This window comes from Vigna angularis, chromosome 10 (assembly GCF_016808095.1).
Source record: "Vigna angularis cultivar LongXiaoDou No.4 chromosome 10, ASM1680809v1, whole genome shotgun sequence".
NCBI lineage: Eukaryota > Viridiplantae > Streptophyta > Magnoliopsida > Fabales > Fabaceae > Vigna > Vigna angularis.
This window is the reverse complement of record NC_068979.1, coordinates 27,377,434-27,389,534: the sequence shown is the minus strand read 5'-3', so window position 1 is coordinate 27,389,534 and position 12,101 is coordinate 27,377,434. Positions and strand designations below refer to the sequence as shown.

The 12,101-nt window shown below is 30.9% G+C and overlaps 1 long non-coding RNA gene across 1 annotated transcript; it reads right to left on the bottom strand.

The window, feature by feature from the left end:
• Positions 1 to 4,994: 4,994 nt before the first annotated feature.
• On the bottom strand, positions 4,995 to 5,649 carry LOC108335545 (uncharacterized). Its single transcript, XR_001832752.2, has 2 exons — positions 5,571 to 5,649; positions 4,995 to 5,406 (listed from the first exon to the last, which is right to left on the bottom strand). It is a non-coding gene; the product is annotated as an uncharacterized LOC108335545 (long non-coding RNA).
• Positions 5,650 to 12,101: the final 6,452 nt, after the last annotated feature.

Sequence of the window (12,101 nt, the reverse complement as noted above, 5' to 3'; positions counted from 1 at the left end):
ACAGAAGCAGCAGCTGACTTCCATCTCTTGGAGACAGAAGTATGGCGGAAGAAGGAGGAAGTTGGTAGCCATGAAAGCACCCTCTCTAAGAGATCTTCATTAAGGTCATCCAAAGGAAAGCCATTCAAGTGTAAAAAGTCTTCATTTTCTGGAGACTTTCTGTTCCAACTGTGTTTCTTTGGCCAAAAATTTGGAGTAAACAACTGCAGAAACAACATCAGTGTTAAGACGTTATCAAAAAATCAATCTTTTCACTTTAATAGCTTTTATCAATCACAAACACCAATTAATGTGAATTAAGACTTTCAACTTAAATGGGTAACGACAAAAGTTGTTTATCTGCACCCAAAAAGATCAAAACTTTCCCTATCTTTCTCCAACCCCTGAATTTGCAAGGCTCGTTCTTGAATTTTGATAAGTTGAAACTCGTCCCGCACCCGCTCCACTCATAAAAAGAAAAAACCTCACAAGCTATACTTTAGAAACAAACATGAAACCAGAGACTTCAAAATCAAAAGAAATTTTCCTCTTTTCCCTTTCCGACTAACCCTATTAGCAGAAATCCACGTACAAGAAAAGAAAATGGTAGAAAGAGTCACTCTAGACATTAGAAGAAGGGGTGAGTAAGCAGCAAAGAGCAGAAGAATAATAATGACAGAAGATCAAAAAATCAAGGGTTTTCTCCTTCTACCACCGCATATGCAATGGGCAATCGAACATACAACGCGATTTTTCCCCTTCACATGAACAGTAATAATAACAACCTTTCCCCCAATATTTTCCCCCAATTAAAGGTGACAGCCCTAAAAATTTTTAATTTTTCCACCATATCCTCATTGTCGGAATCCAACACAACCGACCCGGAGCTCCTCTTCAAGCTCTCGCTACGCGTCGCCATTGACGAGCTCTTCAAGCTCTTCAGCTTCCCTTCCAAGCTCCGTGCCAAACTGCACACATAAGCCCGAATAATTTTTAATTTTTCCACCTTTGCCCTTCTCTCCATCTGATATCACCTCTCTCCTTAATTTTTCTTTAAAACAAAAATCAATTTTAATGCCACATGTCATTACACATTTAAGTCAGCATGCCACGTTACCAACTATTAAACGGTCGTTTGCTGAATTTGCCGGCAAACCTCTAATTGAATCAAATTAACAATAAAAAGGACCACATTGATACGCCAAAAAGAAAAGGGATCTATTTAAGACTTTGGACAAAAAGAGGGACTTCTGGTGACATTAAACCATTAAAAAATAATGAAACCACTTTGAATAAAAGATATATTCAATATGTACCTTAGCAAATTATCTAAGTTTTAAACCCATTAGAAATAACTAATGATAGCTTTCAATTTTAGCTTATAAAATCACTTGAATAAGAGGATTTGAGGAAATGTTCCTCAGATGAGAAATTATTTTTAGAGAGACCCAATAAATAATATTGGAGGGAATAATTAAGTATTCCCGATTCAAAACAATTTTTAGTTGAACCAAATGAGGGAGAATTTGAAAAATAAACAATGGGTACAAATAGAGAACTTTAATCAACGTTATATTTATATGGGTAAGGTTCCACATAAAAATAACTCTCAAAAGATAATGTATATATTGTAATTTAATATAATTTTTTTAAAGGTGACAAACATTACGTACTTTCACTATGTAAACACAAAAAATATTATTCTTTTGTTCACCGATCTCTTTAATTCCACGGTAATTTCTTCTTTTAAATTTACTGTATTCAAATTTTAGTTCTAGTACTTTTTTTAGGCTTAAACCCTCCTTTTTTTCCGGTCTCAATTGGGTTCATAAACTTGTAAAATTGAGCCAATTAAGCTCTGTCTGTTAAGTTTTCACTAACGCCGTTTACAATTGCTGACGTGGTGCTCACTTAATATGTTGATGTGTACTGATTGATTATGTAAAATTTTTATTTAAATTAAAAGATTATGAAATGACAAAATTTAATTGGTTTATGTTAAAATTATAGGGTTTTCTCTTTGTGATTGGGGTTTCGAATCTGTGTGCAGGTTTCGAACGGAGGTGCAAGCTGTCATGGTTGCGTGAGATTGATGATGGAGGTCGCGATTGAGAAGATGTTCGCGGTCTGGTTCTCTCTGTAGATGCATGTGCGAAGAGGGTGTTTAGGCATGGTGGAGATCGCGAGTAGGGTGGTCTGTACAGCGACGACTTCTACTCCAATTGGGTTTTTAGATCTCTGTATTTCTCTTGCAGGTTGAAGGCTTGTGCGCGGAGGAAAAATAATTGTTGGTGGCGTTGGAGCAGCAGAAGGGTTTCAGTGGATTCTTTACCAATATCTAGGAGGACTTCCCCAAACTTTGAGGATGAAAATTCCAACATTCACTCTTCAGATACACCACCTTGAATGACTCTCTCAGATTTCATGGGTTGGACTTCAATCAAGGAGGAGTTGGACGCAAAGAACAGTAACCTCACTGGAGATTTAGAGGATTTCGTGGACAAAAATGATGAAAATAATGCAACTAAATCTCCTTATTGTGCTAAAAAATCTTCTTATTTGGACAAGCTTGAGTATTTCAATAACATTAAAAGCTCCCATAACTCAACATTAATATCAATAACTCAACATTAATGTTGTATCCATGGTCACATTGTTATGTTTGTTAAACATAGTAACATTGGTTGGCTTCAAATTCTTATCTACATGTGGCTTTTGGGTGTACAAGAAAAGTGGCAATTCCTCATGCTTTTCTAGTATGTGTTTGTCTTCTACTTTTGTGGGATCTTTAGTTTCAGAATCTCTGCATTGGATAAACACTTTTGTAATTGTAATTGACAATATAATGTAATTGATTAGAAACACTTTTGTCACTTTCAATAATTGACTGTGAATTGCTTTTCTGACTCAAAAACCACAAATCCCTTTATTTTTCTTCTGTGTTTGGCATCAGGTTCTGACAAGCCATTGTTCCCAAAAAGAGAAGAACAAAGTGAAATGCCCCAGCAGAAGTCTCTCTGCACCACTCGCAAGGTCAAAGGACCATAAAGCAAACAACCTCAATTGATACAAATTGATTTTTCTTACAGTAAAGATCCAATTAAACCTGCTCCATGCGAAAGATGATGAAGGGGCCGGAGGCTTTGATTTGGACGCCGGAGACAGTGATGGAGGTGAGGTTCTAGAGGAAAAATTTCTTGGTTCGATTAGCAATAAATTTTGCCACGTCAAAACTCTTAATTTTAAAAAGAAATCCACATAATAAAATATTTTTACATCAAGTGCACCACGTCAGTAACTGTAAACGGCGTTAGTGAAAACTTAACGGACAGAGCTTAATTGGCTCAATTTTACAAGTTTATGGACCCAATTGAGACCGAAAAAAAAACGATGACTTACTTGAGACTGACCAACAAATATGAGGACCAAATGAGGGTTTAGACCTTTTTTTTATTATTTTTGTTCAACATTTATTTTATCAAGGTTTAATACCAATTTTTGTCTCTAGTTTTGTTAGTTGTGTTCAAAGTGGTTCTCTTATTTTTGAGTTGTTCAGAGTGGTCTTAAGTTTTGTAAAAAATGGTTCAAGTTGGTTTTTTTTGTTGACGGCGTTAAAAACGCTAATGGCATAATGTCCACCTTAGTCTATATTGAATGACATGTCCACTTATTCATTATGTGGCAAACCCAAGTGAATTACGTGGCAACGTTAGGTTTTAGGGGTTCTTCGCGAAGGAGAAGATGAACTCGTGATTTTTGTCTCGTGATTTTAGGGGTTCTTAGCGATTAGGGTTTTGAATGAATTGGAGATTTTTGTTTCTTTGTAGTTTTAGGGATTTGATGTGGAGGATTGGTTTGACAAAGGAGCACAAGAAGGGATTTCTCGACTTGGACGAAGGTGCTCTACAGTGGTGTTTTGGGTGGCACTGTGCTTCTGGTTTGCAAGTCGTGGCCATGGATGTTTCGTGGTGGAGCTCGTGATGAAGGGAATGATGATGGTTTTTGGGTTTTCGATGGCCGTGTGAGAAGATTGATGGCAATAGCACAAGGAAAAGAAGACGCGAAACCATGGTGCATGCTAAACACGAAGGTCATGGCCATGGTGGAAACAACGGCTAATGACGAGACTCGTGGTGGTCTGAAAGTGAACGAAGATTGGTGGCTAATGGGTGAAGAAGTTAAGTCCCTACCACGGAGGTGATGGCACGAGGTTATTGGTGCGAGGTTGGACGCAGGTGGTGCAAGGTTGACGACAACAAAGGTGATGGCCGACGAAGATGGTAGGTGACGGTGGAAGGGGAAAGCAAGAGGAATTAGGGTTTCTGGTGGAAGAAGGTGATGACGTGGAAAATGTGGTGATGTGGCAACTTGTGATGATGTGGCAACTTGTGATCTTTCACTATTGATTAAGGTGGACATTACACTGTCAATGTTTTTAACACCGTCAGCAAAAAGGACTAACTTGAATCATTTTTACAAAACATGAAACCACTCTGAACAACTCAAAAATAGGATGACCACTTTGAGCACAACTAACAAAACTAGGGACCAAAATTGATATTAAGCCTTTTATCAACTTCATCTTCAAGATTCTATTTGCGTTTACATTTAGTTTACTTGAAAAATAAAAAATCTTCCAAAAATATAAGTAGAAAAATACCAAAATTGAGTTACTTCGTTTATTCGGCTAAAAAATAAACTTTAAGTCTAACTTAATCTTATAAAACTAACTTGTAAAATGAGATTTATATTTACTTATATACTATGAAACAGTCTTGTCTCTAGTCAATGTGAGAATATTTCAACACACTTAACTCATTCTTAAGATATTAATGGTTGGTCTGATAGTGATCCAAGAACGAATGAAACAATAGATCTAACAACTTTAATTAGGATAAACTTTAATTCATGACGATATCATGTTAAGAAGTGAATTTTAAATCTTATCAACCTTATAAAACCGACTTGTAAAATGATGTTTACACCCAATTATATAGTACGAAATTACTCATCTCTGATGAATAAGAGACTTCCAACTTGTCTTTAATATTTTTTAACAAATATAACAAAATATTCCATATACTATTTGGATCATTCAACTTGAAACTTTCATATATCTAGCATTGTTATATCTTTTTCATCAAATTCAGCATATCACACATAATGAAAATCAAGAAAATGTAAAGCAATGCGCACAATAAGTATATATATATATATATATCACCACAAACAACTCATCATAGAGATGAGAAGATGGAAAAGGTGATTTTCTTGATCTAACAACTCATGGCGAACCATTCTCAAAAGAATGACATTGTGAGGAAGAAGACCACTGTAGTATAGGAGGGTTGAGATGGAAGTGGTTGGCTCACCAACAAAAGATGTCACAAACCTCACCATTGACCTAAACAATAAAGTTGTAAGAGACTGCAGCAGTCACAGATAGAAAAGTTAAAAAACAATAAAAAAATGTTGCCTAAATACAGAATAAGGCAATGCTTAGAGAAAATTTCTTGACGAACAAACAAACCCTAATTTTTTGCTCTGGAAATTATATGAGGAAAAATGGACACAAGAAAGATGATAATTACCATGATTATTATAAATCTGAATGGATTGAATGAAGCAGCAATGAATTATTGTAGTTGCAGGAGGGGTTTTGAAATGAAGTTAGGTTGATTTATAAAGATGGGCATGTGGAGAGTAGAAAACCCTTTTGTTTTTTCTTACAAATTAGATGCAACGGAAATTCAAACCAAACCGTCAGCCAAAGTTCAAATGTGTGTGTTAAATGATGTATCCAAGTAGTGGTGGAAATTAAGGATAAACTTAAAACATCACTCTCAAATTATGAATCTCATCTCCGATTAATTTAGGTAAGCTATTAAAGATATAATACCATTCCACATTATGTAAACTAAACGTCGACAAATCTTATATTATATTGAATTGATTTATAGTTTGAGCTCAATATTATTATCATAATATGTACCAAAACCATCAGAGTATATTTTAGTAAATTCTTTTTACTATTATATCATTGTTATTAGGGTCTTTCTGGATCCTCACACTCAACTTACTCAACCTAAGAAAGATTGAATTAAACTTAAATTATTTATTTTATTTAGTTATTTCAAGTCTATACAAAATTAAATAAAATAAAAACTATTTAATTCAATATTATGGTAAACTTATATAGGTTTAACTAAGTATTAAGTTTTTCATATATTTGGATATTTTTAGTTGGTTACATTTTACTAAAAAGTTTTATATTTTTCTAATTGAGTTGTTGTAGTTCAACCTTTTTTTTGTTAATTGACATATTATCTTGTCATCATCTTATTTACTTTGCAGTTCCATGTGTTAAAAAAATATCATATTAACGATAAGAAAATATCACAAATTTTGACACATGTGGAAATGACAAATAAGCCATACAACAAGAGATGTTACCCATTAAAAAAACATTAATAGATAGTGTTACCAAGGGGTAGACGCGCTCGGCAAGGCACGATAGCATACTAAGTCCCCAAAGAACTAAGTCCCCAAAGAACCAAACGGCCGGGTCACGTAAAATAATTTAGGAGCCGTTCGGTCGGGACAACAGTTGGACAGAGTTAAAGCGTAATTAAGGCGGTAACGATTTTTGATGACTGGTTAAAACATATATTGATGACCATTAAGAGGTAAATTAATTGATCAGATTCTTATAAACTCTATAAATAAAGATTTAATTTTGAGGTAATGGTTACGCTTTTTGATAATCAATTACTTTACATCTCTAGAAAAAATTTTTGACTTGAGCGTCAAAATGTATATTTTGTAGGTCACCCCCAACCGATCAGTTATCAGAGCAGAGAGAGGAGCGAACAAAGACTGGAGCATCACACAGGCGGTATCCTCATCCCAATCTAGCAAAAATAGGTAAAAACTCAATTTTAGGAAATATACAAATTTTAAATACCCACAAAAAAGATAAGGACTTAATAAAAATGTACAAATTTAGGAAAAATTTGAAAGTCAACTATATATAATATTTATGAAAATATAATTAATTAAAAAAGTGAAAAATAATAGGTAAAAAATCATTCAATAGTATATCCTAAATTAAAATACATACTTAATTAATAAAAATTAAATATAATAATACTAATAATAATATTATTATTAATAATAATAATGTATCATATAATTTAATAGTATAAAATTATTAAATAAAATATTATAAAATTATTAAAAATTAAAAATATATAAGATATTAATTTAGTTATTAAAATAATAACTATAATAATAAAATATTTACAAACTAACTATGGATCATCGGAGTTTTTCAAAGAAAAACTCCTATACAAACATCTACATAAAACTATAAAACTATAAAACTACTATGTCGCATTCTCGCATTCTACTAAAAACATATCATCACTTACCTAGTCTTCTGCTTACACTATGAAGTGATTATCACATAAAACAACAAAGGATAAAAGAATAAAGGGTGAGCTAGTGAACAAAATAACTTTTCTAAATTATTTAAAGTTATGCTATATATAAACTAAACATATATAAAATATAACATGTCACACATATATTTACACAAACACTTGAAACTAGACTTAATTATCTGGATACATATCTTTTAGTCTAGTGTAGTATTATTTATGCTTTACAGTGCAAGATGGCGTTCAACAGTGCTCTGTTACCGCTCAACGCCAAAACATTTGCAAAACTACATGCTTAACTGTGGAAATGGACGCTTAGTGGTCTGAAGCTAATATGCTCCTAGACTTGCACCAAGAAGCTTGTGCTTAACACCAACTAGTACCACTCGGTGCTATATCAAATATCAACACTTGCAATTTTTTGTTTTTAAGTGATCTTGTGTCTCTTCAATTAATCAAATTGGTACTCTTTTCTCAAATAGTTCAAAACAATTCCAAACATAGAAGCTCTTACTATGTTGCCCAATTACTCATTCCACAAACTCTTTGAATTACATGAAACAAAATCCAAAACAACACAAATCATAATTCAAACATTCATAGTACACAATTCAAAATCAATCATGCTTACCACAAAACCAATTCATCAAAATCAATCACAGTCATTTCTAAATTGAAATCAATCACTAACATAGATTTATAAGCTTAACAATGACATATAAAAGTCCAAACAACTCTAAATGACAACATTAATTTTTCTTAACTTTGATAATAGTCCAAATTGCTCAAAATCTTTATAACACCTTCAAACACACAAAAAATCTTACCTACCCTAAAAACAACATAAACATTATCAGAGTATGTCATTAAAACCATTGGTCAAAAACATACAAGTAAGATTTACCCTCATACAAAAGAAGAACTAACTTAAACTTAGAAAAAAAATCAGAAAACTAACTTACTTCAATTGAAAAATTAATCGTAAAAAATGGAAAACTCGTAGTAAAGATTAACCAAACAATCTTTAATATTCAAATCAATAGACGAGGAATTAAATAATTAAATAAAATAGAGAGCGCTCTAAACTAAACTTTCCAATCAGTATAATTTAAATATTATAAAAAGAACATAGTAAAACTTTTATAATACCATAGTAGATTTAAAAAATGTATATTTAATATTCGTGAATAGTGATAAGGTTATTTCATTATAGGAAAAAAAAAGAAAAAAAAGTAAAATATCAATAGGAAATGAAATAGAATCATTATTCAATCATCATATTTTCTTTTTATTCATGGTAAGATGGGGAGTATTTCTCCCTATACCTCACTCATCTTATCCTGCACCTCTCATTTTACTTTCTTACCCTTCATTTACTAAAGTATGATCAAGTTTAATGATAACCTAATGATGTTCCAACGACCAATAACTTCAAATCTTCTATTTTTATAAACCCTACATGCATTCCCTTTCCCATTTCTTCACTGTTGAGTGACATTTTCTTCATTGTTTCCTTATTTCACTGAGTTGAGAGTTTGTCTTCTGAAAGTGGTGATATAGTGGTGGTGATATAGTGGTGGTGATTTTGATCGACTTTGATGATGATCATGCTGTGTGTGATGTGATTCTTGGAGGAGAAAGATGGTAAAAGTGATTCATACATTGGAACGACATCGAAATTAAAATATTGGAATGACATCGAAATTAAAATATTGGAACGACATCGAAATTAAAATATATAATACATAAACACCCTTAATCGACATTGAAACTCCGATTATAGGTGCACTGACGTTAGACGCTATTTATGTATTGTTGTATTTCAAAGTTCGACAACTCGCAACCAAATTTCGAAATTCGGTTGAATGTGAGCATATTTTCAACTTTGTTGGTGATATGCCGCAACTTTCGAACTTTGTTTTCATGTTTGTGTTATTACTTTTATGATATTTAATATAGTTAATGCTTTTTTTGTCTTATATTGTTTGGTTCAACTTTAATATGTATTTCCACAGTTTTAGCTTTTATATATATATATATATATATATATATATATATATATATATATATATATATATATATATATATATATATATATATATATATATATATGGGTTTGCTAACGCGCGTACGCCTGTTTTTCAGTTGGTACATTTTAGCAATGTGTACCGGATTTTAGTAGATAAAAATACCCTTATATATTATGGATTCTAAGTTTTAAGGTTAAGGGTATTTTAATAATTTTCATTCTCAAAACTTAAAAAAAAATAAGAAACCCCCTAAACCCTTACTCACCTCTCTTATTCCTCTCAATCCTTTCTCTTTCATCTCTCTCAATCCAACATTTTCTCTGTCATCCCTACTGTAGCTCGAATTGAAAATATCAGAAACACTTGCCTTTAAACAATTTGCCTTTGTAAAGAGTTGAGTCATTGACATATTCACCTTCAGGCAAAGGTTCATTCAAGATCTCTTCAATTTCACCATCTTCACTAATCTCTCTAATTTCATCATCTGCATATGTTGAATCATCATCTCTAAAAAAACCCTCCAGGCCAATTACCAATTCTTTCGGATGTCATTATGCTTGTGAAAATTAGATAAAATTATATACGACAAAAATTATAAAATGAAAACTCATTATAAAGTCATTTTTTGTAAGAAATTGTTTAACAACGAGTATTTCTGATTTTTTCCAGGTCAATTACCAATTCCTTTATGCTTGTGAAAATTGGATAAAATTAGATAAGACAAAAATTATAAGATCAAAACTCATTATAAAATCATTTTTTTATAAGATTGTTTAACAACAAGTGTTTCTGATTTTTTCAATTGGGGTTATAGTAGGGTGTTTCTGATTGAGAAAGATGAAAGAGAAAGGGTTGAGAGGAATGAGAGAGGTGAGTAAGGGTTTGGGGGGTTTCCTTTTTTTTTAAGTTTTGAGAATGAAAATTATTAAAATACCCTTAACCTTAAAACTTAGAATCCATGTATATAAGGATATTTTTTGTCTACTAAAACCCGGTACTCATTGCTAAAATGTACCAACTGCTCATTGCTAAAATGTACCAACTGAAAAACAGGCGTACGCGCGTTAGCAAACCCCATATATATATATATATATATATATATATATATATATATATATATATATATATATATATATATATATATATATATATATATATATATATATATTATAATTTTGAACTTAGGAAACTAATTTTACATTGTACTCAAATATATATTAATATTTTTGAACTTTGACATGATATTTATTAGAGACTTTATATTGGGAAATAATTTACAGTAAAGTTTACTATGAGAAAGCTAATCATATTTTAGGAAAGATATTTTATTGTTTCTTAATTTTTGTTAAAATACATAACTAACCACTTTGTAAAATTGGATTGTCTCAATAAATTATTAGTTTAATAAATTTTGGGAGAAAATCAAACTACATTGTCACACTAATTACATAAGAGTAATCATTTTACAACAATTATTATTTATACATTTAAATTATCAATTTTTCTAATATGATAAATGTATTATTACTACTATCAATTTTTCAATACTTGTTATTTTATGTAGTATTAGTTAATTAATTTTTTGATATATATTATTCTGTTTTTATATTTGTTTAATATTTTTATGTTTTTTATTTGTTTATTTAAATTGTAATATTTATATGTTAATCATATTTTTTAATTGAAATACGGTAAATGAGAAAGACAGAAGAGAAAGAGATGGATGGTGTAGGATTTTGTTGAATGGGTCAGTCAATTAAAAAAAGTCTTTCTGACAGAAACAAAGTTGGAAAAAAAAAATAAAGAGATGCAAGTTGAGATAAGTGAGGTAGAAGGAGAAACACTTGAAGATGGGTTGATGATGAAAATAGTGGATGGAAAATTATAAAATAATTGATTTCAATTTATAAAAGTAAAATTTAATTTTAATTCAAAAAATTAAAATTAAACACGTCAGAATAATGTGTTATTATTTGGCAATCCAGTGAAGCGCTAGTTATCACATAGTGAAATTTAAATATTGTTTAAAATAAAAAACTAAAACTATTTAAAGAAAATGAAAATCGAGATATTTCAAAATTTTCACGCATGAACTATTTAGAATTTTATGTAATAAAAGAAGGAAACAAAATATTGAACTCATGTATATATAGAGAGAAAAAAAAACATTCATATAAATCAAAACGAAAAAAAAAATAATAATTATTCCTGTTAAAATAACTTACAAGTTGATTGATTATATAAAAACTAATTAAAAAAGAGAATCTGACTAACTTTTGAAATCTCTAACCATGAAGAAACCAAAAAGGTTGAAATTGAAAGGTTAGACTGTGTTTTGATGTGTCTCACTCTAATAAACACATAATCATCGACTCTAATAATACTTTTCAACACTCCTCCATTCTTATTTGCGTGGGATAATTCTAAAAGACAGAAATTAAATTTTTATTTTTTACTAAGGGAAGGAAAATGTTAAATTTAGATTTTTATATGTGCATTCTTAATATGGTTCTTGCACTTCTATTATATTATGATAATAATATCAAAGAAGAATTTTATGAGCAAATATATTTAGACTAATGTTAGGAGCATCAAACACACAAATTAGGAGTTTAATCGTGCATTCTTGCCTTTCAATTTATATAATTAATAT